The following is an 8,695-nucleotide window of genomic DNA, read 5'->3' as shown; positions in this document are numbered from 1 at the left end:
AGGGTACAACATCTGCTGTTATAAGGGTGTACTTGAGAATGACAAAAAATAGATCATACAGTATTCAGAAGGCCTAAGGCCAAATGCAGTATAACACTGCACAGTCATTCTGCTCTAGAGAGATTGTGGGTTGGCTGCTCTGTCTCAATCTTGGGTCAGGTATTGCTCCTTAGCTTCTTTTTATCAACAGTATAGATAAAGCCCTGAAAACCAGGAGTGCTTTTTTTGTTCAAGAGCATATTATGTGCTTTGTAAAACAAAGGGTTTCTGCTTCTCTTCAGAAGTGGGCTTAGGTTGAACTTGTGTTGATTGTAGAAAGGTTTCTGTTGAAAATATTGGTGTAAGTAGGGTTGAACTGATCCTATGTGAGGCTTCTGCATATGAGAAACTTACTGGTTGATGTCGTGGAAGTAAGAGCTTTTTGTGACACAAATGAAATGTTTACTATATGAGTAAAAGGTAACAACAGTCTTGCAGCACCTCCATGTCAGACTGAAATGTGTTCATAGATCTCTGGGAATGTTTTGGCAGGGCTGGGAGCGTATATAGTTCTGACACCTGTGTTTTTGGTAGAATTAAAGCTATCCCAAAAGATCATGGTGAAATATTTATGCTGGCAATGAGAAGTTAAGGATGTTATAAATACAGGAGGGACACAAATGGAATTAATGTTCACGTATTGGTATAAGGCACCCCAAATGTATTGTGGATTAGGGCAGTTTGGAGTGTAAGGGTTGTGTTCAAAGATGTGATTTTTAAAAACAATATTTTTTAAAATTCATTTTGAAAAGCCATGAGCTGGCTTAATGATAATCTCTGCTTCTGTAACAGAAGAGGAGCATACAGAGCTCCTTGCTGGTGTCTGTGTGCAGAGGCTCTACAGAGCAGGTGACATTGCTGCAGGCCATTTGTCAGCAGCTACAATGAGGTCCTTAGAGAGCGAGAGAAAGGAGCAAGAGTCAAATTTCCTGTTGCTACTCCTGTTTTCCTCTAGAAGTATCTCTGCTTGTAATCCTTAGTAACACTTCAAGTGACAACTAAAGGTAGAGGCTAAACTTGTCCCTGTAATTTATTTGTAGCCCCTTGTCAAAAGCTTTTATTTCTGCACACTGAGAACCCCAGTAGGTCAGTGCTGGGAGGCAGGCACCTTGATTTTTGGGTGGCAACCAGTTCCAAGAAGAGGATAGAAGGCTCCTGCTGTTAACCTGGGGAAGATGCAAGGCCTCTCTACTCATCTCAGTCATAATTAATTGCCTGATTCTGTAGAGCAGAAAGCTTCCCTTAAACAGCTTTTACTATTTTCCTTTGCTGTTTTGCCACACACACCAACAGCACTGCTAAAAATTAATTTGGCTTGTTACCCCTGAACAACTGCTGGGTATTCCTAGCTGGCTGGTTGCTTTTTGGCTACTGCTTAAAAAGTGAGTCCTTGCACAAAGGGCTTGGAAAGAAAAGAGCAGTAGAGCAGATTGTTATCTGTGTTTTCCCACAGCTAAAAAGTAGGATTGACCATGGAAGATCTATTTACTGACATTTGTGCTGTTTGTTTATGAAGCCAGGTAAATAGTAAATGTTCGTACAAGGGAAAAGTTCACCCCAACAGTTTTTTATGCTTTGTTTTTGAAACCTATTTAATCATAAATAGGTTGAACACCTCTCCTATGAAGAGAGGTTGAGGGAACTGGGCGGGCTTGTTTAGCTTAGAGAAGGCTCCATTGTGGTCTTCCAGTACTTGAAGGGAGCATATACACAGGTGGGGGAACAGCTGTTTATGGGGGCGGATAGTGATAGGACAAGGGGGAATGGTTTTAAACCAAGACTGGGGAGGTTTAGATTAGATATTAGGAGGAAGTTTTTCATCCTCAGGGTGGTGACACACTGGAACAGGTTGCCCAGGGAGGTTGTGGATGCCCCATCCCTGGAGGCATTCAAGGCCAGGCTGGATGTGGCTCTGGGCAGCCTGGTCTGGTGGTTGGCGACCCTGCACACAGCGGGGGTTGAAACTACATGACCTTTGGGGTCCTTTTCAACCCAGGCCATTCTATGATTCTATGATAAAAACAGAATTGTTTTCTTTGGTAACTGCTTAAATTGTAAAATGTGTCCAGGATCATACAGGAAAATGTAAACATACTCAGTTTAGACGGACAAATATTTTGGGCTGTTTTTAAGTCAGATGAGCAGAGACAGATAGAGCACACCATGGGTTTAAGTCCAATGGGGTAACAGTAAATAATGTTGCAAAATCTGAATCCTTGTGATCTTTAGTAGAGCTACAGTTGCTTACATTACAGGAAGCAAGGGGTTGTCCAAGGAATTTTTTTTTTTTTTTTCTTTTCATTTTCTTCTTACAGATGTGGGGTAAGAAATAAATGTACAAATAGATATAAAGTGTTTGAGAATAATTAAACCAACATCAAAATGCATTAAAAAAGTGCATAAAAAAAAAAACACCCAGATAACATTTTCCAACAGAATATTGGTGAAAAAACTCTCTCTTCAGAGCTGTAGATCAGCACTTATGCAGGGAGAGCTCTGGGCTAAGGATGCTAAGAAAGAGCAGAAGTCTGGAAGCAGGCACAGGCAGTGAGGGGCAGGACTGAGACACTGGAGCACAGGTGGAGGGGGCCCATCTTGCCCAAACAAGGGGTTTACAGAGAAGTACCACTTCCCTCATCCCATGCCTCATCTATGGCCAAGAACAAAGGGAAGATGCAGAAGCAGTTCTGCTGATAGCCACACAGCCTAATGGGGTTTGCCTCTGTTTAAACTGAAGCAGCTTACAGTGTACTGTAGCACTGTCTGGAAACATTCACAGACCCAAAACAGGACTCTGCTCCCTAGCATGTTGAGTGCCTTCTTTTCTCAGCTCCCTACTGCACTGGTCTACTTATACTTGGAAGAGAGCAGCACTACAGGCTATCAGCATGGGGCATGCTATGTCAGCATGCCGGCTAACTTTGGACATCTGGAAGATATTTCTGGAAGCCAGTTTTTGGGAGGCAGAGCTGATGATGCATGTTTATGGCACAGGCTGGGCTCACCAGTGCCTGTGTGAGTTGCTGTGAAATAAGGACAGTTCCTGACACGAAGGGCATTGCTGTGGCAATTCCAGATACTAGTAGAGAGCTTCTGTCAGGAGCAGTGCTAGCTCTCAGCTTGGATAAATAACTGTAACTTTGACAAGGCAATGAGTGAGGCCTTGGACCTTGGAGTGAGACCGAGCAGGCAAGCTGGTATGTGCTGTGGAATTAGAACTGTTCACTTTCTGCTGGTTTCTCAGCCTGCACAGAGCTTACAATAATGTCACAAGCAGTGGCAAGCACCCAGCATTCACTGCAAGAAAAGTGTGATGGAAAAACATTACTGTTATGCAGGATACTGCTCCTCCAGCAGAATGGATACAAAAGGTGAGGCTGAGGAAGAGCTGGGGGAATCTTGCGAAGCTTTTGATCCCTATTCCTTACCTGAGGTTCTCACAGCTATGTAGTGCTAAGGAGTAAGTCCTTTTCTTAAAACCTAGCTTAGACTAGGAAAATCTGTATCAGCTAAACTGATTCTAGAGGTTTTCAAAAACAGAAGTCTGTACTTTTTCTTCCCTTTTCTTTGAACCAGAAAAAGGAAAAGAGAGTGAGAAATTAAGAACAGTTCACTATTATCATTGTATACTACATATACAAATTACCCAAATTATTTATGGTTTGTAGATAACACTAAACATGAAAATGACTTCCTACGCTTACTGCTATTTGATCCTGGGCTGATGAAGCTTGAAACCTATATGCAAAACCAAAACAGCAAAATCTTAGCTTATTGCCTTGTCTTCCCCTTAAGGAGACCATTGGTATTTCGCACGGACAATGGGAGATAGTGGGATGGTTTTAAATCGTAGACTTTGTAAAAATGAATCACATCAAACAAAAACCTGCAGCTAATTAAAAAATATGACACTTGGAAAAATGGTTAATATTCTGCTGTATGGATGAACCACATTTCTTATTTGAAAGGAAAAAAAGGATTAGTTTTCAAACTTCATAGAACGTGTGCATTGTTCTACCATCTAGCATATTCTAGGTCACGAAGTATCATCTAACTTTTAGTATTATTGTTGAAGAAAGACAGGCTTGTTTGAAAGTTCTATACAGTCACTTGAGAGTTTCCACAGCACTTAGTAAACAGTTGTTCTTGTATGTGATTTGTATTCAAGCCGTGGCACAGTTCTATTTAAATTTCTTTTGCTTCACTTTTCTATCACTTGGTCTGCTTAAGCCTGTAGCTGCAGGTCAGGCCATAGAGAACTCTGAGTTAACTCTCTTTTGATAAAAATTGATAGAATTTGTCAGTATCAAATTCAGAAAGTCATCTTTCTTCAGTGAAGCGCTTAAAAATAAGCTTCACTTACATTTTAATTTGAAATCAGTGGAAGTTGAGTACTATCAATTAATAATGTAACTTGAAGAATTTCTTTGTTTGGGACAAATATGTTTTTGTATTGTGAATTTCCTAGGCCCTGAGAATGTTTTTTACAGCCCTTGCTGGATTCCGTAGGAAGAGCTGTGCTATCTGTTTAGCAGTGCAAGCAGCTTATTCCAGAGCCTCATCTTTCCTAATCAACGCACTGTTTGTGTGTTGCAAATAACTGGATCATCACTGATGCTAATGCATTGCTGACTTCTCCAAAGTGGAAGTTCTTGTCCACTGCCCCTATCAGAACTCTTTCTGATCTCACTTTCGCAGAGAACGTGCTCATCTCATCTTTGTCCAGCCACACATGCTCCTTTATCCATCCAGCAGAGCAAGAATGCAGCAGTTCTCTGTTAGGTGATTGGAGTGCTCTGTGAAGTCCAGATTGCTTGCATACAACAGATGTGAAATTTGGCTACCCTTATAAGAATTAGATCACTTCTCTCCATGTTATCCTGCATCTTGTATTAGGCAGTTATCATGTTTTCCTCATCTGGCTAACTTCCCACACTGTATGGGTTCTCAGTCTGCAGTCAGTGTTGTACTATGTGCACAGCTCAAGCTGTATTTTTGCAAGCCATGTTTGTATTTTTCCATCAGCATGTTCTCTTTGTGCAGTAATTTTTCCAGAGCTGCTGTAAGTCAGACCACAGTTGTATCCTGTGCTCAGATGCCTGTTTCAGTCACTCCTTCGAGAACCCTGTCACTCCCTCTGAATTGTAGGCAGCAAGCCACATTTACAATTACAGTTCCTTTTCCAAAATGGTGTGTGCCCACACCTAGCTATCAGTTTCATCACCATTAGAACTCATTTTTGATAGCTAGACTTCCTGTTTTTCAAGTTCAAAAGTGCAATGCTAGACCTCCATTGCAGCATTTACCTTCTATCTTCATGACTTTGCTTAGTTTGTACACTGGATGCTATTTTTCTAGTAGTGGCCACATCAACTGTACAAACAGAGGTAAAGTGCTGTTTTTGTTGCTGTTGTGCTTAAGAAGTGTATGTTCTTTTGTACTCAATGCACTATTACTTAGTTCTAATAACCTCCCACATTGTTTCCAAAATCATAGACTTTAAGGCTATAGGTAGGCTTGTGTTTTAGTATAGTCTATATATATAACCTTGCTTTTGGCTGCGTTGAGTCCATTAAATGTGGCTAACCAAAGTTTAATGAAGTATTAAAGACTGAGAAAGCATCAGTTCTCTTACTGCTCGGATCTTCTATGTGATTAATAGTTGTTTGAAATCAACCCTGTTGTTTGAAATCTGTAGGTAGAGTAAGAGTTTGATGTGGAAGTATTTTGTTACTTGCTGACTGTTTGACTTGCTGAAGCTACCATACCTGACCAGCTGCATATAATTTGAAAGTTTTAAGGCAAAACATGAATGTCCTTGAGGGTAATAAAAATGCTCTCAACAGTCTACTGCTATAGTATTGCTCGAAATTAATGCATGTTTTCCTTTCTAATCAATTCCAGAACTTGGCTAAAGAACTTGGCTAAGTAACTAGATAAATTATTTGCGTATAAAAGAAAGTTATTAACACTTTTCCCCTTCTTTTTTTTCCCAGTTGTGATTATCTTGAGAAAACTTTGAAAGTATATCTTATGAAAACAAACAAGAACTGCTTGCATAAAACAAAACAAATTAATATTAAAAGGAAGCAAAAAATGCATTGCAAATATATTTGCCCAGAAATTAGCTACTATTTTGAAACATAAATTCACCACTGAATCATAGAATGGGTTGGAAGTGACCTTTAAGAACATCTAGTTCCAATCCCTCTGCTATAGAAAGGGACACCTCCCTCTAGACCAGCTTGATAAAGCCCCATCCAGCCTGGCCTTGAAAGCCTTCAAGGAGGGGACATCCACAACCTCTCCAGGCAACCTGTTCCAATGTCTCATCACCCTCCCATTTTCTTTCTAATATATGATCTAAACCTATCCTCTTCCAGTTTAAAGCCATCTCCCCTTGTCCTGGCATTCAAAAAAAAGTCCTTTCCCAGCTTTCCCGTAGGGCCCCTTCAGGTACTGGAAAGCCGCTATAAGGTCCTCCTGCAGTGCTCTCTTCCCCAGGTTGAAGAGCCACAACTCTCTCAGCCCTTCCCCATGGGGAAGGTGGTCAAGTCCTCTCTTCTTCTTTATGGCTCTCTTGTGGACCCACTCCAACAGCTCGATGACCTTCTTGTGTTGAGGGCCCCAGAACTGGACACAACACTCCAGGTAGGGTCTGATGAGAGCAGAGTAGAAAGGCAGAATCACTTCCCTTGACCTGCTGGTCACATTTCTTTTGATGCAGCCCAGGATATGGTTGGCCTTCTGGGCTGAAAGCATGCATTGTTGGCTCATGTTGAGTCTTTCATCAGTCAACACCCCCAGATCAGGGCTGCTCTTGAGCAATTCTCTGTCCAGTCTGTACTTGGCTCTTGGGATCGTCCTGTCCCAGATGCAGAACCTTGACTTGGCCTTGTTGAACTTCATTAGATTGGCATGGGCCTACCTCTCAATACCATCCAGGTTCCTCTGCATGGCATCCTTTTCCTCTAGCCTGACAGGCAGCTTGATATTGCCACTCAAATTTGTGTCATCTGCAAACTTATTTATCATGAAATTTTATCCTGAAAATGCAGCTTGATTACAAGAATCTCAATACCATATATTATGATCACAATTAACGTTAGCTACGAAGGTGATGCCTTTTTTCAAGTGCAAGAGAGAAATTAATTGCTACGCAACTGAACTATAAGTGGAAGGTTTTTTTAACAATTTTTTTACAATTATATGTGCAGGAAGAGGATTAAATGACCAAAGAACTGGATGAAATGAAGTTGTATGATTTATTTATCAAGTTCTCAAATTTAATCAGCAGTGACATGATCGTGGTATGTGTCTTTGCACAACTATTGGGGCAAAGTTTGTTGCACACACCAACAGCTGGCAAATAAAACCAGAGAAAATGCAAACCAAAAATAAAGATGCCTTCCTTTTCAAGGAATGTTGGTTGGCAGCAGAAACAAACTAGTAGGGGAGTTGGAGCATCTTCGCTCTTCTTTATGAAAGACATACAAGATGAACAATTAATTGATCTTAGGACAGGAATAAGTGAATAAAATTCAGTGGGCTATAGGAAAAGAAAAGGAAGTTATTCATTGGGAGGAAAAAAACAAATGCCCATATCACAGAAGACAAGTGGAAGACTGTGATCCCAGAGGTTAGTTAAGAAACCTTTAGGAAATAGTGGGACTATTTTGGATGGCTTAATGAAGCTGGTGTGTAACAGTAGAAATTCTGTCCTTTTCCCAGCTTCTCAGATGACACTCTCCAACTATTTTCTTATTCCACCCTGAGCTGTGACCTTCCTCTGTGAATCTCTCAAAAGAGAAATACATGATATAAGCATTTAGATGTAACATTGCTGCAAAATATATATCCTTATTATAAAGACAGTTGAGAGGTTTTTTTTTTTTTGGTTTTGGGTTTTTTTTTTACATCAGTAGTCATCAGTGTGAAATGTTTGACTGTCATTTCTTGTTTTAAAATCTATGACTGCAACTAAGATATTCCGGAGGATGAATACTCAAAGAAAAAGCCAAAGCCCTGCAGCAAATAAATTACTGGAATAAAAAAAGATATTGCTAAATTTCTTCCTTCAAAATTACACCATGTATTGGAGGTTATGAGTATTAAACACAACAGAAAAGTTTTCTCTTTTGTTGTTTCTCCTTGAAAACGAAATATATCATTATTGTGATTTACTCTGGTGTTCTAAAGAAAAAAAAAGTATGTTAAGGAAAAGAGGGTCCAACAGGCTTTGAAAGGAAGTGTCACCTGCCTCAGTAGGTAATTTCTAGAATGTCTGGTAATTTTACTATCCTAAGTAAATATTACAGAATGTGGATAAAAAGTGAACTTGTATTGAAAGTCCTGTTTTGAACATCAGATAGGAAAAGAAAGCTCACCAGGACGCTTTCTGGGTCTGCTGTGTTAAGTGGGATGTACCTGGAAAAGCACTGGTGAGCCTAGAGCAGACTTCTCCATTTGAGCTAGTCATGCTAGCCTGCCATTAAAGTCACTAGGGAGGAACAGTCACTTGCAGGACGTGAGTCATTTCATCATGAAACAGCTTCTATACTGCTAGTGGCTAAGGCTGGGTGAGGCACAGGCCATCCAGTAAGACTGCAGGTGTATTACTAAATTCCCCCACACCACATTTTCCCTCAGAGTAAAA

The sequence above is a fragment of the Tetrao urogallus genome (genome assembly GCF_951394365.1).
Source record: "Tetrao urogallus genome assembly, chromosome: 2".
Classification (NCBI taxonomy): Eukaryota; Metazoa; Chordata; class Aves; order Galliformes; family Phasianidae; genus Tetrao; species Tetrao urogallus.
The sequence above is the reverse complement of the archived record's forward strand: the minus strand, read 5'-3'. Positions refer to the sequence as shown.